The sequence below is a fragment of the Trichechus manatus genome, unplaced genomic scaffold, assembly GCF_000243295.1.
Source record: "Trichechus manatus latirostris isolate Lorelei unplaced genomic scaffold, TriManLat1.0 scaffold00007, whole genome shotgun sequence".
Lineage (NCBI taxonomy): Eukaryota > Metazoa > Chordata > Mammalia > Sirenia > Trichechidae > Trichechus > Trichechus manatus.
Genome location: NW_004443943.1, coordinates 30,288,773 through 30,314,357, shown reverse-complemented (window position 1 = coordinate 30,314,357; position 25,585 = coordinate 30,288,773). Strand labels below are relative to the sequence as shown.

The window sequence follows — 25,585 nt, the reverse complement described above, 5'->3', positions numbered from 1 at the left end:
TGGGAAATAAATTAATGCACCGATGTATGTATCATCGCTCACTCAAGCAATCTGTCCAACTGTGACTTGGGTTAGGAGTGAAGTTTGGAGGAGGGAGGAGGAAGTGCAGAACAGAAACATCCTTTGTTCTCCAAGGCCTAAGGCAGATTCACAGAAAAAGCCTCCTCATCCTAGTCTGAAATGAAGATGGACACTTGGAGATAGGGCTGAGGGCTCTAGCAGAAGGCCTGCCCTGGGGGTCTGGGCAGCATTTTAGCCAGGGAGGGGCCTGCTGAGTCTGGAAGTGGAATATCTGAGTGATGAGGTTCGCTCTGGCTTCTCCAGTCCACCTCCCGTCACCAGGTTGAGCTGGTTAAGCTAGGGAAGGCTGTAAGGCCAGGCAGCCTGAATTTTTATGGGAAAGAGACCCAGGAGCCATCTTGCTTTGATTAAAAAGTTAGACTGGGTTATCTCAGGGCTGCCCCTAAGGAGGACAATGCTTCAAAGCCAACCTGGTTTTGAGCTGCTGACCTACCTGCTTTAATGAGCTGGGGTAAGCTCAGTTGAGGAGTAGCAGTAAAATCCCTTACTGGACTTACAACGTGAGAATGTTGTTCTTAAACCTGAGAATGTTGTCCGTGAATCATCGCACAGAACTCCCAGGTGTGGAGAAGTGACTCTTGTTTCTTTGGCTGATTTGGAATCTGGCACTCTGACTACTTTTCTGTACTTATCCCAAGTCTTCCCCGCCTGCCGGTCTGGCTACCAACACATCAGCTCAGCAGGCCTGCCTGACCCAAAATGAAGAAACAGAGAACCATGGCACCTTGGTACAAAGACTTCCCGCCCCTGCACACTGCCAGGGAACAGTGGGGGCTTGGCATCCTTGCTGAGCCCCCTGAGTAGCCCACATTCATGTGTCAGCACCCCTTGTTTTCGGGAAGAGCATTACTGAGATATAATTCACATGCCATACAATTCACCCAATTAAAGTGGTACAGCTCATCAGTTTTTAGTATATTCACAGAGTTGTGCAACCATCACCACAATTAGTGTGCCAGTGCCCCTACACACTGTGCCAAGCCCTGCAGGGATGACAATCCTGGTCTCTAGCATTTATTGAGCCATGACTCTGTGCCCAGGACTGTGCAAAGCTCTTCATAGGCAGACCTTGGTTTAAGCCTCACAACAGTCGTCTGCTATCCACTCTTGTTATCCCCATTTTACAGATGAGGAAACTGAGGCCTTAGGAGGCACAGAACATTTGCCCATGGTCACATAGACAGTACACGGGAGAGCTGGAATTCACACCTGGGCCCCATGACACCAAGGCCTGTGCTTTTCAACACTGCTCTCTGTGAGGACTGTGCAAAGATGACCAAGACACAGCCCTGCCCTCAAATACCTCAGTCTAGTTGTAGAGACCTCCTCGCATGGGAAGATGATTCATCGGGCCCAGCAGAATCAGGTACCCAAAACTCCGTGGGAGTTCCAGGGAGGGGCTGGAAGGAACGCATGGTGCTTTGAGCTTACTGTGTGCCAGGCACCATGCTACGTGCCTTATTTCTGTGACCTCTAAATTCTCACAGCAAGCTAGTGAGGTGCATTTAACAAACACTGGGACTGAGGCTCAGAGAGGTTATGTAGCCTGCCCAGTACCACACAGCTCAGGGGTGGTGAAGCTGGCCCTGAATCCCAGAGCTTTCTAAGTCCAAAGCCCATTCTCTGTGTGATATGTGTGATATCATGATAAGAGACTCAGTTTTGGTAGAATTGTGATGGAGGAAAAGCCGTGAAGGATGGGTTAAGAGGTGAGAAGGGAGATACGAAGGGGCAAGCATTCCAGGCTGGAGGAAGCAAAATTGGGGAGGGTGGGGTGGGCCGGGGAACAGCAGGGATTCCACCAGACCCTCCCACAAGTGAGCAGCAGTTGAGTCTTCATCATAGTCACATAGCTAATGAGATATAGTGGCTGCTGAGGGACAAGTTCCTCCTCCCCTTCCTGCCCTCCACCTGAGCTCCCTTGGTAATTCATTAGATGTGGTCATCTTGATGGGTGTGGGCCTGTCAGGATGAAGGATTGGCCATGGGACTTCTTGGCTGGAAGGAACTGGGTTCATTCCTTGATCACTTCTGTGCTCTCTGCTTCTCACTACTTCTGCTCAATCTAAAAACATCCTTTATTGGCCCCAAACCCCCCTCCAAGCAGCATCTCCTAATTACCTAATGGTGACCATGCTGACCCCTTGCATTTGCCCAGCCACACTGACTTTGTGAAAAGCATGCCCACATCCACTGTCGCCTCTGATCTTTCATTCATCCAACAAGCATTTATTAAGTGCCTACTGTGTGCCAGCCACCATGTCAGGTGCTGCCGATTTCTGGGTGAGCCAAAATGATTACATTCCAGAAGAAACAGGAGCTTCCAAGCTGAGTCGGGTGACTGGCATTAACCGAGAGTCACATGAATGGACATGCAGCAATAGACTGATAGCAGAAACTGGCAAGAAAGGAACAGGACGCTCGGAAGCACGAACAGGAGGTGGCTCTGCAAGTTTGAAAAGAGGAAGAGTGCTCTGGGCAGAGGGAGCGACCACTGGCAAAGGCCCAGTGGTGGGAAGGAATAAGGTGTTTCCGGATTTTCACCACAACCCTGTGGAGTTATTTTCCTCTTAGTCCTGTGATACCCATTATACAGGTAGTTAAGGTGAGGCCCAGGAATGTTCTTTTCTCCTGCGCTTAAGGCCGGGTGTACGTTGTTGGTAGACCTTGAGCAGAATTGGGCCTAGGTTGCCGCCAGGTTCTAAACTGTGCCTGAGGCACCAGAAGGAATTAGGCTCGCTCAGGAAAAAAATCCTGGCACTGGGAGCTGTTCCACCAAGCTCCTGGACTCCTCTCTGTTTCCCAAGGCCCTGCCATGTTCCCTACTAGATCTGAAGCTGTCTGATCGCAGGCTGGGGCACTGGGGATGGGGTTCAGGGCTCAGTCCAGAGAAGGTACCTAAACGGGTGGAGCATTGAAAAGTACCAAAACCTGAAAGGCAGCATCGCACAGCGGAAAGAGCTGGAGTTTTGGAGTCCAACCGACCTAGGTTCACTTTGGATTTACACGTGAGTGACCTTAGGCAAGTCACGTAACTTCTCTGAGCCCCTGTCCTCACTTGTAAAACGGGGTGACAATAGCCACCAATGTGTGGTCATGCCTGAAATGCTTGACTGGGAGCTCCACACATGGCGAGCCCTGAGCAAACATGGGCGGCTTTATTAGCTAGATTTCGTGAAACTCTGGGTGTGCAAAACAGGTACATTTGTGATTTGTTTAATTTGCAAAGGATTTCTTGCTTTATAAAAAATTTCTGATGATTCTTTTATATAGAGAGTTCCTCTTAGGGTTTGAAAAATAAAATGGTTTATGGTACACAATTATGATTTACCCATGAGGTTGCCACGAGTCAGAATTGACTTGACGGCAGCGGGTAATGGTAACCCCTACTCTCAGCTTCACACAGAACTAAACGTGTCAGTGTTGACCTGAAGGAGATTCTCTAGGAGTGTGCCATAGGACTCTGTTCTCTGTCTCTGATTATTAAGGATTGTGTCCCCCAAGAAGATGCATTGAAGTCCTAGCCTCTGGTACCGTGAACATGACCTTGTTTGGAAGTAGGGTCTTTGAAGATGTTATGTCAAGTTAACGTAAGATTGTACTGGAGTATAGTGGGTATTAATGCAATATGACTGGCGTCCTTGTAAAAAAGAGACAGAAGACAGCTGTGTGATGACAGAGGCAGGACTGGAGTTATGCATCTACATGTCAAGGAAAGCTAAAGATTGCTAGGAATTACCAGAAGCCAGAAAGAGGTAAGGAAGGATCTTTTCCTAGAACCTTCGTGGTCCTGCTGACACCTTGAATTCAAACATGTGGCCTCCAGAACTATGAGACAATAAATTTATGTTGATTTAAGCCACCCACTTTACAATAGCCCTAGCAAACTAATACACTGACCAAGAATGTTTGTCAATGGCTTGGATGGGATTTTGATGTCTTCCTGCTCACATTTACAGGTAACACAGGGAGGAAGGGGAGAGAGGGCTTCAGGTAACAGACCAGCTCTCAAAAATATCTTGAAGATTGAAATTGAGTACAAATGAATGTCATGTTTTGTGATCTAAGAAATCAAGTACCAGTGGTAGGAGGTTGGTTTGAGGCAGCAGGGATGTGAGACTCAAGATTTGGGTTGTCTGGAAGCTCAGCAGAAGCCAGCAGTATGCGTGACCAAATCCTGGGGATGCATTCACAGAATCCACATTCCTGAGGATGCGTTCACAGAGGTGTAGGGTCTAGAGAGAGGGAGGTGAGAATCTGCTTCTGTTCTGTCCTCTCAGTCTGTCTGTACCTGGAAGGTTGTGTTCAGCTCTGGTGCACACTTTATGAGGGCAGGCTCAGAGGAGGGCAGCCTGCATGGTGGGAAGACCCCAAACCGGTCATGAGGAGCAACAGGAGCAAGTGGGGAGTTAGCCTGGAGAAGAGGTGATGCCAGGGAGAGGAGTTTTGTCGGTTCTCTGTGGCCCCAGGGGCAAAACTAGTGGGTATGGGTGGGAGTTAGCAGGAAATAGGTTCAGATCAAAAAAAAGATGGACATTCTCATGGTCAGAGCTACCCAGAGGTGGAATGGACTCCTTTAGTAGTGACTTCCCCATCGCTGGACATATGCAAGCACAGGGCAGGGACCATGACCTTTAAATTCCTTTCTGATCCAGAGAGCCCGATTCTTTGTTCTTTGATTGGCCAACACTAGCCCTTTCCAGTTGTGACTGAAACTTGTGGGACATCACACTTGTTCCCTGGGTTCCTGTTGAGATTCCCATTTGTGTTAGACAAAGGTTATGTGTCAGAGCCTGGGGGTGGGAATAGGCTGGGTGGTCATCCCCCACACTAGCAGCCCATTCGCAGGCTTGAGAGGTCAAGTGATTTGGCTAAAGCCACTGAGCAGAACCAAATTCCATAACTGCCCCGTCTCCTTTGGGGGTCCACTGGACCCCTCCTCTGCCCTTGGGAGATTCAGCAGAAGGAGGAGGGCGTCCAAGTCTTAGACGGTCAATGGGCAAGAGGTTGCCCAGGAGAGTGCTGTATTGGGCACATTCCACAGGGCGTCAGGCTTTCAAAATAGCCCCGCAAGCTGTGAGCTTTTTTCCTAGCAACCAAGCAGTGGCCGCCAACTGGCAATAGACAGATGAGGGAGCACTCCTGGGGGTAAGGGGAGCTGAGATGTCTCTTTTCATCACTCCGCAGGAGTGAGTGAGGCCTTGGCAAGCCGACTCATGGGCGTGGCTGTCCCAGCTGAGGCCTGTCCGATGTTGGAGGTCTGCTTCCTCTCCTTCCTTAGCACAGCAACTTCTTCAGGCTCCCCCCTGCCCCGTACTCCCCAAGGCTCATCAAGCTCCCTCAGCCTTTCAGGAGTCAGTGAGTTGTGTGTGCCACAAGGTGGGGATGGGATCCAAGCTCTCCTACATGCTGGCAGTGGGACCTTGGGTGAGTGAGTCACTTACCCTGACGAACCTCAACATCCTTCTTATATAAAGTGGGGTAACACCGGTACGCACTTCCCAGAATTTATGTATTAGTTTCTTAGGCTTGGGTGCGCATGGCCTCCGGCATAGATCCTTGAGCACAGAGCTCACTAGTGGGACTTCCTTCCCTTCCCCAGCTGCTGTGGAAATGCCGTGCTCTGTGACTTGGCTGACAAGGACCATGCTTCCCACCCTGTGAGGGCAGTGGTTAAAGCTGGGCCTGATAAAGGAGGGTGGGATGGGGGGATTAAGGGTTAAAGCTCCGTCCTGAGTCAGGAATGACATCTTTTTAGACAAAGCCAGCCCTGCTTAAAGAGTATTTATGCAAAAGGGATGAATTCTTCTGTGCCTTGCTTTTCTCACTTCACACTTGAAGGAGTGCCCCTATCAGCGTACCTAGACTACCTAGCTTTTAGAATAGTTGTGAAGTATTTAATTCTGAGAATGTCCCAGAACAACTTGATGAATACTACCCGAAACACCTTCATACATATAACTTGACACACTTTTGTGAGTTTACCCTCAGGATAAATTTCTAGCAGAGGAATTGGTGGGTCAAAGAGTTTGCATTTCTCATTTTGATATATGTTGGCAAATAGCCCTCCTGTAAGAATTCACCTCCCTCCCATAGTGTATGAGATGTAACTGTTTCCCCATAACTTCATCAGCACTGGTTATTACCACATGTGAACGTTTTTGCCAGTCAGATAGTTGAGAAATAACATCTTGTTGTTCTGATTTGCTTTTTTAAGTTACACATGAGGTTGAGTATCTCTTCATGTATAGATTGACCATTTGTATTTCTTTCTTGGTAAACTGCCTGTTTACATTCTTGGCCCATTTTAAATTTTACTGTTGGGTATTCAGCTCTTTACTTTGGATTTAGAGGATTGTTTCCTGGGCAGAGGAGGTAGTCTCCAAGGGGGTTGGTGGTCTTTAGAAAAGTCGCCTTTTGGGACTGTGAGTTGGATGTGAGGCTCATTGCCCACTCTGGGAGGAGGCTGGAGCTGCCTTGGGCTTGCTCCGAGCTTGCTGGGGTTTCTTATTGTTAATGGGATATGAAAATACTGTGCCCCCCACCGCTCTCACCTTCTCCTAGCAGTACATCAGGGCAGAGCGTTGTGATTGGATAGCTGGGTGGGCTTAGTGCCCGGATCCACTTCTTCTCTGATGAGGGAGGTGGGGGCCCATCTTTCCATCCAAGGGAAGAAAGAACCTGTGTGTGTGTGTGTCTGTGAGAGACAGCTCCACACTTTCTGGGGGATGAGGGGATTCCGCGGCTAGCGGCGTTATCTGCATAGGAAGCAGCCTGTTTTTGCTTAGAGAGTATATTCCACATAAAAACAATCAGTTGACTAAAGTTGCTTCTGTGCACAATATACATAACATTAAGAAAAGGTCAGTTGTCTATTACTCAAGAAAAATAATTATAAAAAATAAATGTAAGGAAGGGCGAAATAATAAAATGCTAGCAACAGAATGCCATTTGAGTTTGGAGCCGGCTGATGGAAATTGTGATGGTGGGGACTAAACTTCCCTTGGCATTTTCACTGGTGTGAGGATTCCCAGGAAATCCAGGAAATATAAAGAATTAACTACCACACATTGAGTGTTTACTGTGGGCCAGGCTTGGTGCTAACTCAGCGTGCATTATCCCATTTAATCCTCACTCAAACCATCCAAGGCATGTACTCCTATTACCGTCCTTTTTCAGGCGAGGAAATAGAGGCTCAGAGAAATTAGATTATTTGTCTAAGATCTTACACCAAATAAGAGGCAAAGCTAGGATTTAATCCTGAATCTGTTTGATGCCACACATTGGGCTTTTCTTCTTTTCTCTCCAGCCCCTGACCCCATGGTTCAAGCTGGCAGAAGAGTCCATGTAGAAGGTGGACGACAGGGGCAGCAGTGTTCTGGCCAAGTGCCCAACCGCCTTGCAGCCCAGCTGGCATCTCAGCAGGCGGGGCTGGGAGGGGCAGGCCCTTATTTGGGGCTTTGGTGTACGGCCTGGGAGGGCTGGAATCTAGCTCACGCCTTTCCCTGCATGGGCCTGGGTGTGAGCAAGGTTGTAGGGCGGGGGCTGGCTCCCTGGTGGTGGGCTTTGGCCAAGCAAAACATGTGCTGAGGTCAGAGGGAGGGGGCCGCCCTCCCCAAGGGAATGCCCGGATGACGCGACTTTGCGGGGAGTGCTGGCGGGAGGAGGGTGTGGGTTTCAAGTCTCACCCCCGAGCCCTGGCCAGATGAGGAATTGGGGAATTGGCACGGAAGCCCAGCCAGATGCGGCCTCTGGCAGGCTTCCCTGGCTGCCACGCGAGGCTCCTCTTCAGCCGGCTTGGCAGGTCCCTCCTCCCCCTCCCCACGGGGACCTGGGAGCAAATGAAGTGCTGGCGTTGGCTGTGGCCGAGAGAAGGGTCTCAGGCCATGCAGCAGGAAGGGGTACGGAGAAGCTGGCAGGGGGCCCAGAAGACATGACCTAGTACCCACTTCCTTTGCCCCAAATTGCTTTGAAGTTTGAGCTAAGTTTGCAGCAGGGAGGGGAGTTTTGAAAGGTTTGCTCTCAGATCCGGAGCCTAGGAGAGAATTGAGCATAAAACTAAGTCTTTGAATTGTAGTTCTTCGTCTCTGTTCTTTTTCAAAGTTGATTACACCTTCTCTGCTTTGAGTGCCTTGAGTTCTCAGGCCTTCTCTGAACTGTCCAACAGTGAGCAGAGAAAGCACCCTGCAAACACTGGGAACCCGCGCCCCCACCCTACAGCCAGGGCCGAAAATCTGTTCCAGTCCTTCCCTTGCATCCCAACTGTGGTCTATCTGGGGACCCAGAAACCCTTGGGGCAGGATTTCCCCATCTCCAAATGTCCCCTTCTAGGTGTCCTGTGTCCCCTTCCCTCCTTCATGGACCCCTCACATTGCAATGCCTACCTTCTGTCATCACCGAGCCTGGCTTCACGTGCATGCTTGCCTCTCACACAGGGGCCTTGGGCTCTGGGCTCCCTCACCCTCATCTCTTCCTCCTTCGGCCATTAGATCTTCCCACACGTGCTCTTCCCTCCCTCTCTAATCCCAGACCCTTCAAGCCCCTGAACAGCCAAGTTTCCCACCCAAGAAACAGTTGAGCTTTGACCCCTTCCTTCTCTCCTCCTCTCTTCTACCCCATCATTCCCTTCAGCCTCAGAGCAAGGCAATCTTCTGCTCACCTCCTGCCACTCACTGCCTGGGGCGTCAGGCTCCAGCCACCCAGCTGCCCTTGCCCCTGCCACTGGCTTAGGCTACTTCATGCCCCCACATCCCCCGCCCAGCCTTGCCTGTGCTGTTTCTTCTGCTTAGGACGCCCTCTGGCCACTACAACCCTCACTTCTTCACCTAGCTTACCTTCCTCTTCTTTCACCCTTCTTCACCTCACTGCCAGTATCACCTCCTCCAGAAGCCTTCTTGGCTTGGTGCCTCTCCTCTGCGTTCCCCCAGGATCACACACAGCTCTCAATCCAGCCTCTACAGCAAATTGCCCAGTAGTGCTACTCTTTCTCAGTAGTCCAGAGCTGCTCTGGAAGGGACCTGTATTTTATTTGACTTTGTTTTGTCAGGGTCTAATGCAGAGCCCGACACAAAGTAACCACTCCGTACATGTTTACTGGACCAAAGTGAATTTTATCAGACAAGTAACTTGTCTATACTGAGGATCTACCATGTGCCTGACACTGTCAGACGCTGTGGTCAAAACAAGGGAAGTAGGGGGAAAAGTCTTGCTTTCAAGGCCTTTATGACCCAGTTGAGGCTGGGGCCGGGGACAGGTCAGAGGAATGGATGTGCACAAAATTGCCAACGTGGGTCTGCAGTGCTGAAGTGGGTGCTTGGGCTACAGGTGCCCCTGAAAATTTAGAAGAAGACTGTGATGCCTGGAGTGGAGTGAAAGGGTAGGTGGGATCAGATAGAAGTGTGGGCCAAACTCCAGGGTTGGGACTGCAAACAGATGGCGAAATAGGTTCCTAGAGAAAGTGAACAGATTTCACCTAGTTCTGTGGTCATTCCCTGTGTGGGATTTTCCAATATATCAGGGCAGGGTTAGTGGATTTTAGGTGCAGTTTCTCCGTCATGGAAGCCAAACAGGAGCTGATGGTGTTCCCGGTTTTGCTGCTTGATTGGGAAATTTTGCTGCATGCCAGGGTCTGCCGCAGCCAGCGAACTCTCTAGGCAAAGAGAGCAGGGTGTTTCAGGCATCAGTTCTTTCCAGTCCTCAGTGCAAGAGGACCTGGTTTTTCTTGCCGAGCCTGGGGGACCAGTTTCAAACCAGGCTTTCTCCTTAATCAGCCAGCTGCACCTACTATGTGCCAGTGCTGGTGATCTGCAGCGTGGGGGTCACAGAGGCCCAGGATGAGTTTCCTCCAAGACTAACAGACTTAACATGATCCCTACCCACAAAACGCCCTGTGTACCAGATGAGGGGGCAGAGGGAGCACCCAAGCCTGAGGTGGTCCAGGGAGGCTTCTAGGTGGCACTGGGTCTTGACTGGACATTGGAGGAATTAGGCTGAGAGGGTGGAGAGATGGGGTCTTCCTGGCAAGAACCTCTTAACCAAGAGTAACATCTATTCCCTTCCATTTATTTTTAAGTCACAGCTTTATTGAGATATAATTCACATACCATGTATTCACCTGTTAAAAGTATACAATTTAATAATTTTTAGTGTATTTGCAGAGTTGTGCAACCATCATCATAATCAATTTTAGAACAATTTCATCATCCCCAGTAGAAAGCCCAAACCCATTAGCAGCCACTCCCGATTTTACTCCAGTGCCTCACCTTCACCCCCACCATGTGCAACCACTAATCTAGTTTCTGTCTCTTTGTATTTGCCTATTCTGGACATTCCATATAAAGGAATCATACATTATGTGGTCTTTTGTGTCTGACTTCTTTTGCTTACCCCATTACCCATTGCTGTTGAGTTGATTCCGACTCATAGCGACTCTGTAGGAGAGAGTAGAACTGCCCCATAGGGTTTCCAAGGCTGCCAATCTTTACAGAAACAGATGGCCACATCTTTCTCCCACAGAGCGGCTGGTGGATTTGAACCACCGACCTTTTGGTTAGCAGCCGAGCACTTAACCATTGTGCCACCAGAGCTCCGCTTCTTTCTTTTTTTTAATTTTTAATATTTTATTGTGTTTTGGTCATTAGGTTCTCATTTAACAATTTCTATAATATTGTTCAGTGACATTGGTTACAGTCTTCACAATATATCAGCATCCTTGTTATTTCCATTTTGGTGGCTCTGCTTTTCTTTTACTTAGCATAATGTTTTCAAGGTTCATTCACAGTGCAGTATCTATTAACACTTCATTCCTTTTTATGGCCAAATAATATTCTATTGTATGGGTATACTGCATCTTATGTATTCACTCGTCAGTTGGTGGACATTTTGTTTGATTTTACTTTTTTGGCTATTATGAAAAATGTTGCTGTGAACATTTGTATACAAGTTTTTTGTGTGGACGTATGTTTTCATTTTTCCTGGGTAGATACCTAAGAGTAGAATTGCTGGGTCATATGGTAACTCTATACTTAACCTTTTGAGGAACTGCTGGACTGTTTTCTGCAGTGGCTGCACCATTTTACATTCCCACCAGCAGTGTATGAGAGTTCTAATTTCTCCACATCTTCACCAACATTTGTTATTATCTGTGTTTTTGATTATAGCCATCCTAGTAGATATGAAGTGGTATGTTATAGTGGTTTTAATTTGCTTTCCCCGATGGCTAATGATATTGAGCATCTTTTCATGTGTTTATTGGCCATTTGTGTATCTTCTTTGGGGAAATATTTATTAGATGTTTTGATCATTTTTGCTTGGGTTATTTGTCTTTTTATTATTGAGTTGTAAGAGTTTTTTAAATACTCTGGATACAAGTCCCTTATTAGATACATGATTTGCAAATATTTTCTCCCATTCTGTGGGTTGTCATTTTACTTTCTTGATGGTGTTATTTGAAGTACAAAAGTTCCAAATTTTGATAAAGTACAGTTTATATTTTTCTTTTGATGCTTGTGCTTTAGCTAAGAAACCTAGCTAAGAAACCTGCCTGATCTGATGCCACAAAGATGTATGCCTATGTTTTCTCCTAAGAGGTTTATAGTTTTATCTCCTACATTTAGGTCTTTGGTCCATTTTGAGTTAACTTTTGTATATGGTGGAAGGTAGGGGTTTGAATTGAGTCAAACTGTGACCCCACCTGCCTACCCTCTTGGCAGACAGTACTTTGCTCTCTAATTTAGGTCTCACCTCAAACATCTCAAAGAGGCCTGCCCTGACCACCCATCTAAAGTAAGCATCTACCCTGCAGTCATTTTCTAGGACTATCATAAATGATTGTATGTGTTGTCTGATGCTCCTCATTAGCATGAGAACTCCATGAGAGCCGGTATTATCTGGCTCACTGCCAGTACTTCCAGCACCTAGCGCAGTGACTGGCACTCAGCTGATACTCGGGCTATATTTATTGAAAGCAGAAAATGTCTTCTTTTTTTAAAGGAACTGCATTCCTGGTGGATTTTGCTAAAACGTTTTAAGTGTCTCTAGCCTCACAGAGTTGTAAGTTGGAGAGCTGAGTGGGAAGGGATCTTCCAGCCATGTCACAGACAGGTGGTCACTCATCCTCTGCCCCGAAAGTCCCACTGCTTTACTAGACATAGACAGCCCCTTCCATCCTTGGGCAGCTCTGATGGTTGGAAGTTCTTCCCGACACTGAGCAAAAACCTTTGCTATGACTTGTAATCATTATTCACCACCTTTCTTTAGGTGCAGCTAGATAGGAGTTGAACCTCACGTATTGGTAGTTCTTAACTGTTTGAAACCAGCTGTTGTGTGTCTCTCTTAAATGCCTTCTCTGGGCTGAGCACCTCTAATTCTTTCAGCTATTGCATCTGGAGCTGAGAAGAGCTGGAATCTGAGCCCTTTGAGTCTGAAGTAGGCCCCGGTCGGGTGGTCACAGGCCACCAAAGAGCACTAAGGCACAGCCACAGCTCAGAACTAACAACCTCAGCCTCTTGTTTTCTCTTCCCCATTTGGGCTGGTAAACTCCAAAACCAGAGATAGAACTTGGAGAAAAAGCACTGAGTACACACTTCCTAACTAGACCCTTCAAGGCATAGTTGAGTCTTAACAGTACATATCATACTACAATCTTGCTTTCCGTTTAAAGGGTATTTTTCAGCTGGTCCAGTGGTCTTTTTTATGTGGTCCAGTTTAGTGGTTCTCAACCCTGTAACAACCAGTAGAATCACTTGGGGAGCTCTTAAAAATACCAAATGCCCAACCCACCTTCCAAAGACCCTTACTTAAATGTTGCAGGGTGGGGCTTGGGCATCAGTGTTTTTAAGGCACTCCAGGTGATTGTAATGTGCAGCCAGGGCTGCAAACCTCGGCTTCAAGAGTTCAGCATTGAACCTAAAATTCCCTACAGCCTCACAAGAATGAGCAAATCCTTCTCCAGAATAACCACTGTTAACAATTTGGTGTACTTTTTCCAGACTTTTTTTATGTTCATGTACATGCACATACACTAACCATCCATGGTGTGCGTGTGTGCATACTATACTATAAATGTAATCAAACTTTACAGGCAGTCCCCAGGTTACTAACAAATCCATTCCTGTGTCTTTAAGTTGAATTCGTAGGTTAGCTGAACAGGTGCATATGGTTCTTATTTAGCCTTATGTGAAACCCTGGTGGTGTAGTGGTTAAAAGCTATGGCTGCTAACCAGAAGGTCGGCAATTCGAATCCACCAGGCACTCTTTGGAAACTCTATAGGGCAGTTCTCAGCCCTTTAGGGTCACTATGAGTCGGAATTGACTTGATGGCAACAGGTTTGGTTTGGTTTGGTTTTGGTTTTAGTTCAAGAAAAGGCTGAAAGCCTTTTCTGTGATTTAAAAACTGCACGTGCAGCAAGTGAAGGTGATTGTGATGAAGAATTGGTGCCGAGTAGGGGGTTGGTTCAGTCGTTTCAAAGTGAGGGCAAATTAACATAATATTAAAGGGCAAGTTTGAGTTGTCTGTAAGTAGGACGTTCGTAACCCAGGGACTGCCTGTATACATATTGTTCTATAATCTATTTCCTTTTCTTTTCTCAGTGTACGGTGGACATTTTCCCATAATGATACATAAAGATCTGCCTTACGTTTAACAGGTGTATAATATTCCATTTTATATATGAACCATAATTTATTTAAAAGTTTTTTTTAAGTCAGTGAACATTCAAGTAGTCCTTCTTTTTTACTCTTACAAAAACTGCTGCAATGAATATCTTTATATATGTAAACATACATATATTTGCATACCTATGTGAGTAAATTCTTAAGAGGTGAAATTGCTGAGTCAAAGGGAATGCATGTTTGGGGCTAGAGACTGCCAAAATGCTCTCAAAAAGATTGTTCCAATCTACCCCGTGCAACAAAGTTTCTAAAGACAGCTATTTGCCTTGTGTCAAAAGTAGAACTTTGCTGAGCACAGCAGAGAGGAAGAAGTGAGTGTGTCAGATGATGGGGAGGAAACGCTGGGGTCACTTCCCCTGCAGGCTGTATGTGGAGGAGGCCCCTGGCCTCTGGCCTCTTTGGCCGCTGTGTTTCCCAGGAAGAGGAAACCACGCTGTGTGCATTAACCTTTGCCTTGCCCTCCAGGGTGTGACGATGTAGTTCACAGGATGTGTGTGTCAAGATCAGCGTGTCTGGATCGTCATTGTTTTGGAGTGTGTGGACTGGGAATCCTCCTTTCTAGTCCTTTCCTAAATCCACTGGGTTGGTCCAGGCCCTTTGGAAAACCAGGAATGTAATCCTTTTGACAGTACAGGAGAGAGTACATTTGTTTAAAGTTTCCAGGACTTCCAGCTCCTGAATGTCAGTATGCACCTAGAGCTTTTCTCAGGTAAGCCTCCTCCCCCAACGTGGGCACACTGCCAGCCTCTCTGGGCTCCTGGGGATTACTCAAGACGTTTGCTGCCCATTGCTGGGCCTCTCCATTGGAGCACCTGCTGGTTCAAGGTAGTTAGACTGGTTTGCTCTGATAAACTGGGTTGGAGCCAGGGAGTGGTGGCAGGGTTGGAGGGACTTTTGGTCAAGGTACAAAGGTTCAACCACATACCCTTCAGGTACTCTGGAGGGCATCCCAGTGAGGACCAAGCCCACAATTCTGGAAACTCTAAGTGGGCTCCTTTCCAAGCCCAGGGCTAATTGATGCCCCCGAAACCTTGTAGGGGATGGAACTAAAATTCTTAGAGTGCCAAAGAGTGTGCCATGCCCTTTGAAGGAGAAGAATGGCTAGGAAGGGGAGTAGCATTTATTGAGCAGCCACGGTGTCCCAGGCACTGTGGTTAAGTTCTTGAATCTTCACAGTGAGGCAGGTATCATTACCCCCATTTTATGGATGGAGAATGGAGTTCAGAGAGAGTAATAACTTGCCAGGAGCTGATCTGATTGATTCTAAACCATGCAAAATAGATCACTGTCCCCACTCAGGTGTACTTACCTGTCTGCTGCGTGGGCGGCCTCCATAGTTCACTGATAGATCACCTACACATGAAGCAACCGATCGACAGAGCAGCTGACTGGAACCTAAGGGCAAATCCTTGTGGGCAGGGACTCTGTCTTGTGCCAGGTGGTAAGCTGTAGTTTTCAAAGTGGGTGGAGTTGTCAGGCTGTGGAGTCAACAGCCACATCTGAACACTCACTACCCCTTTGACCTTTGGCCTCGGTCTCTTCATTTGTGAGCTAGAGTTGATGACAATATTTTCCTCATAGAATTCTTGTAAAGATTATATGAGATCATCTGAATAAAGTGCTTAGCAATGCCTGGAATGGAGTAAAGTGCTCAATAAATGGGTGTGGCTATTATTGCTCTTGTTAATCCTAATGAAACCAGTGGCTTGTGCATATATGAAAAAGGTTTGTAAAAAATGACCCTTTATGCTGCTTTTTTCCTAGTCCTGGTGACTGTCAGGACAGAACTTTGACAGCTGAACCTTTTTCTTAAGGTCCATGTAGGGTCTGTGAAGGAGCCTGGTGGCGCAGCGGTTAAGCACTAGGCTGCTAACCGAAAGGTCGGCGGTTCGAACCCACCAGCCCCTCCATGGGAGAAAAGACCTGGTGATCTGCTCCTGTAAAGATTTCAGCCTAGGAAACCCTATGGGGCAGTTCTCCGCTTTCCTATAGGGTCACTAGGAGTTGGAATCGACTCGACAGCACTCAACAACAACAGAATTTGTGAATCCTGGGAGCTCCTAGTTTATACGCTCATTTCCTCTCCAGGAAACACGAAGAAAGAAAAGAAAAAAAAAGCCTCCGACCCTGGAGGGGCCTGCCACACCACGTCCCTCATTGTAGCGGGGCGCTCCTGAGGACAGCCATTGTTTTCCTGGCCCTGGGAAGCAGTGTTATTTTTGCTCTTCTACTTTCTCAGGCCCAGCTTGTTATTAGTAGCTGTATGCATGTGTGTGTGCGTGTGTGTGACTGTGTGTATGTGTTCATTCACATCCTCGTGTCCCATTTCCTGTTCCCCTCCTGCTCTTGTTCATGGTGTCATGATCCGAGGCTCTCCAGGCAAATGGAAAGAAGTCAGCTCACCCCCTCCCTCTTCCTTGGTGTCTAAATAGCTAATATTCACTGAGGACTTACCATGGGTCAGGCCCTGGGCTAAGCACCCATGTTCATCATCGCATTTAATGGGAAGCAACCATTATAAACTCCACTTTACAGCAAAGGAAACCCTGACTCAGAGAGGCCGAGGAACTTGACCAAACTCACACGACAGAGGAATATTGGAGCTGAAATTCAAATCCAACAAGTCCTTTCAAAGCTGTCTTCATCCTCCATGATGCCCACACTGCTTTGCGTCCCCTCTGAGTCCTGCTTTTTGGCACCCCATCACTCCATCTCGCATTGTTCCCTACTTGATGTGCCATTGTGCATATTGCTGCTGCAGCTTGGAGGTTGGGAACTTTGCCTCATCTCTTTACAATAGCACAAAACTTGGCATCAGGTTAGCACCCACTTGGCATTTGCTATTTGCTTTGTTCCTTCATTTATTTAGGGAGCACTAAGTAAGCCCCTTTTTTTTCCATTTCATTTTTTCTTTTTATTGTAGTTTAGATGAAGGTTTACAGAACAAACTAGCTTCTCATTAAATAGTACACATATTGTTCTATGACATTGGTTAACAACCCCATGACACGTCAACACTCTCCCTTCTCGATCTTGGGTTCCCTGTTACCAGCTTTCCTGTCCCCTCCTGCCTTCTAGTCCTTGCCCCTGGGCTGGTGTGACCCTTTAGTCTTTTGTTTTGTTTTATGGGCCTGTCTAATTTTTAGATGAAGGGTGAACCTCATTACTGAGCTAAAAGGGTGTCCAGGGGCCGTACTCTCAGGGTTTCTCCAGTCTCGGTCAGGCCAGTAAGTCTAGTCTTTTTTAGTGAGTTAGAATTTTGTTCTACATTCTTCTCCAGTTCGGTCCAGACACACTGTTGTGATCCCTGTCGGAGCAGTAAGTGGTGGTAGCTGGGTGCCGTCTAGTTGTACTGGACTCAGTCTGGTGGAGGCCTTGGTAGTTGTGGCCCATTAGTCCTTTGGAGTAATCTTTCCCTTGTGTCTTTAGTTTTCTTCATTCTTCCTTGCTCCCGAAGGGGTGAGACCAGTGGAGTATCTTAGATGGCCGCTCACAGGCTTTTAAGACCCCAGACGCTTAAGTGAGCCCTTCTTAAGTGTAAAGTGTTGTGCACCATGGCTCTGCCTTCAGGGAGCTTCTATTCTAATGAGACTAGGATGGTGATGGTAGCCCAAGTATTAACTCAGTCTTCCCAAAAACCCCACCAGGAAGGTAACCACTGTCACCCCCATTTTCAGAGTAACAAATGGAGGCACCACTGATACGGAGGCTTCCCCTAGACCCTTTTGCCTCACCACTGCCCTGCAAATTAAATAAATAATCGAGGCCTATGATTCATGCAAACAAAGGCAGCTCTGAATGTTATGGGTACTTGGTAAACACTCAGATGGTGCTTTATACGGTAGAGGAGTCTGCTGATGGCCCCTTCCTCTGAGTCCCTTTAAACAGCCTTTTTCTCCCAAAAGAAGGGCCTATTCAGTTCAGGTCTGCAGTGGCAGCTTCTGTGTTTTAGTAACTGGTAGACTTGAGGACCTAGGAGGAGGTTCTCCTAACACACGCTTGCCCTTCCCAGAGTCTTTCAGGGGTTTGCTTCTGCTCTGTAAACACTAGATCCATTGCGAGCCTGGAGTATAGGTGGTCTACGGACTAGAAAAGTTTTGCCACCTGGTAATGAATCCTGTAGTCAAACTGTGAGTGTGTGTGTTGGGGATGGAGGTTACCCTCCAAATCCAGGCTTCTAAGTGGTGGTGGTTCCCCAAATCTGCAGTGTCACTTTCCTTCCCACGGTAGGAGAACTGGAATTTTAATAGGGCCACTTGAGGGTGCTCAGTTTTCTCAAGCCGAGTTAGAAACCAACCAAGTGGTCACAAGCTATTGAACTTGATCTTGCTGGCAGGGTTGAGGTTGGCAAAGACCCCTGCACTGAGCCAAATGTGCCCTGCCCCTTGATCACTGGGGATTTGCTCGGGGTGGGGGCAGTCTCCAAGTGTTGCTGCTAGCCACCTCTTTGGTGCTTCAAACTCTGTAGATTTTTGTTCATTAGATCAGCCAGTCATTATTCAGTGTGCACAGTGGGCTGACAGGCCTCAGGGGAGATGGAGAAGACAGTCTCTGATGATAGGGAGACCTGGGCATGGAGACAAGACTGACCCTTGTAAATGGAGACAGACACAGCGTGTGTCAAGTGCTGGGTTTTTCTAAGCCAACCATTAGCAAACAAAGGCAAATATAATAACTGGCTAAATGTGAAAAACAGCCTGTAAGCGCCAGTCCTAGCCAGCTGATCCCAACTACATGGTGGTGCAAGCAAGTGAAGGAAGATCGTCATTGGGTTTCCATTTGGCCTGGGGGCCAGGGATAATTGGCAGGGGTTCAGGGAAAATAAGATGTTCCTCAGTAAACTGAGCCACAGTGCCATGGGAATATTGGATTCCCTCCCCAGCCCCTAACTCCTTTGCGTCTAATTGCACTTTTCATCAGCAAAGGGAGCAACAGATACTTACTAGCACTTTCTAATTAAACACAGGGCAGGTCCTAGGCCTTCCAGGAACGATTAGGCCATAAATTCGCTGGGTTCATTGGTTGCAGCCCAGATCTGATCTTGGACATCTCTCCACAGGAACAGGGCTGGGCTTCATTCTTGGTGCTCTGAGTTGAGTTGCATCAAGGCCGTTTTCTTGTTGAAAGGAGCAAGGTTAATAGAGGATGGAAGTACCCACTGGGGAGAACACATTTGGAAGCCTCAGCCATCGCTGGGCCTAATGATCTGAGCAGACAGAAGGCGGCCCAAGATGGCCTCAGAGTGGGTGGGCTGGTCCGACTGAGGCATGGTGGGTGTTTAGCGAGAGTTTCCACGGTTGTACCCTCGATGGAGATCCTCTTTCATAGAGGGTGAGATGGCAGGAGAACCTGAGATTCTGGGGCTCCTCAGGGTTATCCCAGGGGAAACTGGAAGCAGTTTCTGGTCTATAGCGAGGCTTCCTAGACGCCTACCATCTGCCTGAGATGGCGGAGATGAGAGAAACAGAATCCATGGGATTTTAAAATCCAGAGGGAGGAAAACTCCATCTGGGAAACACAACCCCAAGTACGGTGTTTGGAAGCAGGATGTTTAACAGCCAAACCTTTCTTGAGACCCAGATGCCGGGTAATGTTATCTCACTGCTCCTGCAGACCAAGGAGAGTTTATCTCAACCCCTGATGCAGGCTCAGTAAACAGAGCTGGCTTTCTCAGATGACCTCTGCCCTGTCCTCCTTCCCCACCTGCTTCTTCTCTGCGGTTTATCACTAGCGTTTCCAGGCCAGCTCTCGGAGGCTTGAGAAGCTGTGATGTTGGGGCTAGGGAGAGGAGGAGGAGTGTGAGCTGGCCTGGAATTTTGTGAATCCATCCCTCATCTGCAGCAATAATCTAGGATGTTCGAGGTTTGGAAGAAAGCAGATGAGCCCAGACGAGAAGAAAGGGGCCTGGAGACTGTCCGTGTATCTCTGGGCTTATCTCCAGGGAGGCCCCTGACAGTATCCTCTAACCAGGATCTAGACTATTTGTTCAGGAGGGTAGGCTGCGGGCCTCTGGCAAATCCTGGAAATAGGGGTTCATTTCCTGCTCCCCATTCCTAAGTCATCCTCATGCTCCCTGAAGGCATAGGAAGTGGAGGGGGGCAGGGTAAAATACTAGCAGAAACAATCCTTTGGCAAACAAGGAAAGAAGTGCTTCTATTTGGGGAGACATGGCTGTGTCTTGGCTGTGTGTTGGAGCCAAATGTAACTGGTGGCTGTGCTGACAAGGGTCACGTGGATGGCTCTTGTCATCCCATCACTCTGCCTTTCCAGGAGTTAGGCCAAGGCCTGTGGCTGTTTCTCCCAGTGGTGTGTCTTTGGAGTGGGTTTAGGTAAAGAAAGAAGACTCCCTGTGACTTTTCAAACTGTTTTGAAGAGTAAAGGTTAGAAGGACTCGTCAAAGGGGGGCATGCTCTGGTCATGCACAGGTGATGTCCTAGGCTGGGAATTGGGAGGTCTGGCTTCCTGTCCCTGCTCTGCCACTAACTGGGTGAGCAAACCCCGCAATCAGGCCTAGCAGCTCTGAAGTGTGTGCCCATTGTATAGAGGAGGAGCCTGAGGGTCTGAGAGGCTTGGCTGAGGTCTCACAGCTAATAAGGAGGGTCCAGGAAGTATAACCCAGGTGTGGCTGACTCCAGAACCCGTGCTGCTTCTCACCTGGCTGTGCCCCTGCTTGGCAAATCACCATCCCAGGCCCTAAGTTCCTCTGCAAATAAGAGGCCTCGCTTGACCCTCCCAGCTGCGAGGGGCTGTGAGTCTGTGATTAAATCTCCCTGGGAGGTAAAGGGAAGCCCAGTAATTACTGGAGAGGATGGAGGATGGATCCCGTTAAGCCTCAGTTAAGCCCTTCCCCTGGGCTCTGTTTGGCTGGCCTGGGGGAAAGGCTGCTGTCTAATGGCCAGCAGGAGAGTGGCGGGCTCTTTCCAGGGAGGGCAAGGCCACTTGGGGCTCCTTACGGTGCCGCTGCGGGGACAGAGGGCGGGGAGGCGACACCTGGTGTGTCCACAGCATCTGCTTCGCCACCGGGACCAGGCGGGAAGGGGAGGTGCAGGTTGGGATGGGGAGATGTCTCCAGCGGGAGTTAGGCATCCAGGAGCTGGGAGTCAGCAGTGGGGTGTTGTTATTGTTAGGTGCCGTTGAGTTGGTTCCGACTCATAGCGACCCTACGTACAATAGAACGAAACACTGCCCAGTCCTGCACCATCCTCACAATCGTTGTTGTGCTTGAGCTCATTGTTGCAGAGACTGTGTCAATCCTCCTCGTTGAGGGTCTTCCTCTTTTTCGCTGACCCTCCACTTTACCAAGCATGATGTCCTTCTCCAGGGACCGGTCCCTCCTGATAACATGTCCAAAGTACGTGAGATGAAGTCTCACCATCCTTGCTCCTAAGGAGCATTCTGGCTGTACTTCCTGCAAGACAGATTTGTTTGTTCTTCTGGCAGTCCATGGTAGAGTCAATATTCTTTGCCAGCACCGTAATTCAAAGGCATCAATTCTTCTTCGGTCTTCCTTATTCATTGTCCAGCTTTCCTATGCATGTGAGGTGATTGAAAATACCATGCCTTGGTTCAGGTGTACCTTAGTCCCCAAAGTGACATCTTTGCTTTTCAACACTTTAAAGAGGTCTTTTGCAGCAGATTTGCCCAATGCAATCCGTCATTTGATCTTTTGGCTACTGCTTCATGGACATTGATTGTGGATCCAAGTAAAATGAAATCCTTGACAACTTCAATCTTTTTTGTGTTTATCTTGATGTTGCTTATTGGTCCAGTTGTGAGGTTTTTTTGTTGTTGTTGTTGTTGAGGTGCAATCTATACAACAGTGGACTGGGGTGGGTTAAACGCCTAATGAAATCCCAGACTGTCCCTGCCACGGCTGTGAATGTGATCGTGTATGAGGGATCACTCTGTGCTGGTCTGGTTTTGTAGCATTCCTAACTGTTGACTTCTGTCTGGGCCCCCAAGTCCAGTCTCTTTTTGGTCTCAGCTCTCCCATGTTCTGCTAGGCACATTCTCTAAGCCAGGGGTGTACAGACTTTGCAGACAGTCCTAAGCTTTATTTTAAAAGATGTCATTCAGTTGTGATGGAGTAGTTTTATTTAAATATCCACACTCCTAAATTTACATTATGGGGAGATGGTCCAGTGTGGTTAGGAGCTCGGGGATTAGACTCAGCTAGACCTGGGTTTAGGTCCTTTGCTCCTCGTTTACTAGATGTATGACCTTGGGCAAGTTACTTAGCTTCTCTGAGTCTCAGAGAACATTGGACTAAGGGTTAAATGAGCTAATGCACATAACTGCTTTTCCTTCTGCTGGCATGTAGTAACCATGAACTAAATGGTTTCTACAATTTATTATATGAAATCTATGCTTATATATGATAGAAAGCAAATGCCCCATCTTGGGGGACAACGCTCAATCCTATTTGCTTGGCTTTATGGGGTTGCGTTTCGGAACAAACACTCCCCACAGGACTTAGAGATAGGAGGAGAGAAGACAATGGCGTCCCTAGGTGGGGTGCAGGGAGTGCGAATCATACAAGGTGATACTGTCAGAGGAGTTGACACCAAAATGATTGTAAAATTTTTGTGTGGTGTTTCAGCAGAAATTTATTTTTTATGAAAATATCCCTGCAGTTAGTTATAACAACAAAAACATTTTTCGTAAGTCTAGCTTACATGTATCAATATACCTACAAGGCTAAAACTCTATGCTGATTTACTTTTTGAATCTTCTAATGCCCTCCGGTCAGAGCTGTCATTATCCAATTACAATGACTCTTCAAATCATGTTTTCATCTGCGTGCATTATAAGCTGCTGTTTTCATTGCTGCCGGTGTCACTGATTTTGTCAAAATTTCTGGTGTTTTAGCTACAACATTGTGGTAATTAGTATTTGTGAACCTATATCAGTACGAGAGGAGGTCCATGGTGGGGGTGGGGGGGACACCAACCCTAGTGACACCACTGGAAGAAGGTTGGAGTCAGAGGTCATTTCCTTGAGCAGCCAAACATAAAGCCTCCCCACCCTGTGTACAAACCCTGTGCCAGACATCTTGGACAACTCAGCCCGTCCAATGCCAGCGTCTGACTTTTCCTCCTCTTTGCTAACGTCTCTTCCTCTCACTGTGGTCAAGACCCCTGGCTTCCCTGGCCATTTTGTTCTCCTCACTCTTCGAGTCTCCCTGGACCTACTGAATCAGAATCACTAAACAGAGGCCTGGGGACCCGAATTTTCACAAAGCTCCTCTGATCCTGATGCGTGTCCTGCCACTGTGGATCTACAGCCCTCACTGTTTTCTGAGGGAAGAAGACTGTTTCTCCGTCAGTTCTCTCCCTTAACTACATACCTGGAGACATCACAGCAGGCACCAGAGGACTTCACTGGGGTAGCCCTGAGGCTGTGTGAGGGGACCCAGCCCTCTAACCTAGTCCTTTCCTAGGAGGATGGCCTTTGGTGTGGGTTCAGGTAAAAGTGACAGGAATCGTGGGAACAGGAGGCCAGATTGTGTGGGCAGGGGACTTTCTCCCCTTCTTCAGAAGCAGTCCTGCCCAACTCCTAGGCCAGGTGAGCCTTCTGGAGCAGCGCGAGGTAGCAGCCCTGGAGAGCCTGAGGAACACTGGGAACTGGGTGACAAAGTGGCCCTGAAATGCCTTCATTGTGAGGAGCCCAAAGAGAAAAGTTTGCAAATCTTCCAATCGCTAATACCCCTCATGCAGATCCACCTTTCATCCAGGGGGCCAGTTCAGTCATTCAACAGAGCAAAATGTTTCCTGAGCACTTGCTCAATGCCAGACACAGACCTAAGACTTAGGAATACTGAGCTGAATCCCATGTCTCTGAAAGGCCTATATGGTCTCCTGAAGTGATTTTCATAAGAGAGTTCTGATGATCTACTGTGCAAAATAACCTGGGGTGATTTGTTAGAGTCCCTGGGTAGTGCAAATCGTTAAGCACTTGGCTGCTAACCAAAAGGTTGGAGGTTCAAGTCCACCCAGAGGTACCTTGGAAGAAAGGCCTGGCAATCTACTTCCAAAAGATCACAGCCATTGAAAACTCTATGGAGCACAGTTCTACTCTGACACAAATGGAGTCACCATGAGTCAGAGTCAACTTGATGACAACTAGTTTGGTTTTGCTTTTGGTTTGTTAAAAATATAGATGACTGAGCCCCCTAAACCCATGTCTACTTATGCAGAATTCCCAACGGTGAGGCCCAGGCACATGCATTTTTGGAAAAGCCCCTGGTAGAATCTTACTTACTCTGAAGTTTGAGAACCCCTGGTCTGGTGGAAGTTAGCTACCTAAAAAAATATTTTTTAATGACCCAGTAATGTTTTTTCACATGTAAACAAAAAGAAGTTAAAACCACTTATAATTCTGCCTTCCTAAAATAATCATCCTTGACATTTTATTCAATGCCCCTCTAGATACATGTGCACGTGTATGTACATACACATACACACATACACATGCATATGTAGGTATATATACATGTGTGTATCACACGCACAGAGAGACACACAGGCACACACACAGTTGGCCCTCGGTATCCATGTGCTCTGCATCCATGGATTCAACCAATCTCTGATCTAAAATATTTTTTAAAAAAAGAAAGTTCCAAAAAGCAAAACTTGAATTTGTGCACGCCGAGCACTGCGCTGAATCCACGTGAATGAAGTGATGTGTAGACGCATACCCTGCTGTAGCCTTCTGCCACTTCACAGATTCTCAGTCTCTCTCTAGCATTCATTGCTTGAGCATTGTTCGCCTCCCTTCTCGTTCGGTTGATACTTGTGTGCACCCTTTGTTTCTGTGAAAGAATGGCTCCTATGAAGCAATGAAGTGGTCAGAGCAATCCTTCGAAGGCTCGGTGTGAGGGGTTGAGGACAGTGAGAGGAAGGAGTTTCAGGCTAGTAAGGGATGGCTGGCTAGCTCTGGAAAGTGCTCCAGCCTCAAGAGCTTAAAGATTACGGGAGAACCAGCTTTGCCTGATGCCCAGGCAGCATCAGCATTCCCAGAAGAGCTCTGGAAAGTCACAGAAGAGAAAGGCCACCTTCCAGAACAAGCCTTCAATGGTGATGAAAAAACTTTTTACATAGCATTTACATTGTACTAGGTATTATAAGTAATCAAGAGATGATTTAAAGTATATGCGAGGATGTGTGTAGGTTATACGGAAATACTATGCCATTTTATATAAGGGAGTTGAGCATCCACAGATTTTGGTATCCATGGGGCTCCTGGAACCAATCCCCATGGATACTAAGGGACCACTGTATGTGTCTGTTTGGACATATATATATAGCACCCACATGGTACCTGTCTTAGTCATCTAGTGCTGCTCTAACAGAAATACCACAAATGGATGGCTTTAACAAAGAGAAATTTATTTCTTCACAGTAAAGTAGGCTAAAAGTCCAAATTCAGGGCATCAGCTTCAGGGGAAGTCTTTCTCTCACTGTCAGCCTTCTCATCAATGTTCCCCCGTACAGGGAGCTTCTCTGCGCAGGGACCCCGGTCCAAAGGACGCGCTCTGCTCCTGGTACTTCTTTCTTGGTGGTATGAGGTCCCCAATTCTCTGCTTGCTTCCGTTTCCTTTTATCTCTTACAAGAGATAAAAGGTGGTGCAGGCCACACCCCAGGGAAACTCCCTTTATGTTGGATCAGGGATGTGACCTGGGTTAGGGTGGTGTTACAATCCCACCCTAATCCTCTTTAATGTAAAATTACAATCACAAAATGGAGGACAACCACGCAACACTGGGAATCATGGCCTAGCCAAATTGATACACACGTTTTTGGGGGGCACAATTCAATCCATGACAGTACCTAA

At 47.5% G+C, this 25,585-nt stretch overlaps 1 protein-coding gene across 3 annotated transcripts in view; it reads left to right on the top strand.

Moving 5' to 3' along the window:
- SH3PXD2A (SH3 and PX domains 2A) overlaps positions 1 to 25,585 on the top strand; it is a 265,189-nt gene that overhangs the window by 28,983 nt on the left and 210,621 nt on the right. The gene's annotated exons all lie outside the window — the stretch shown is intronic.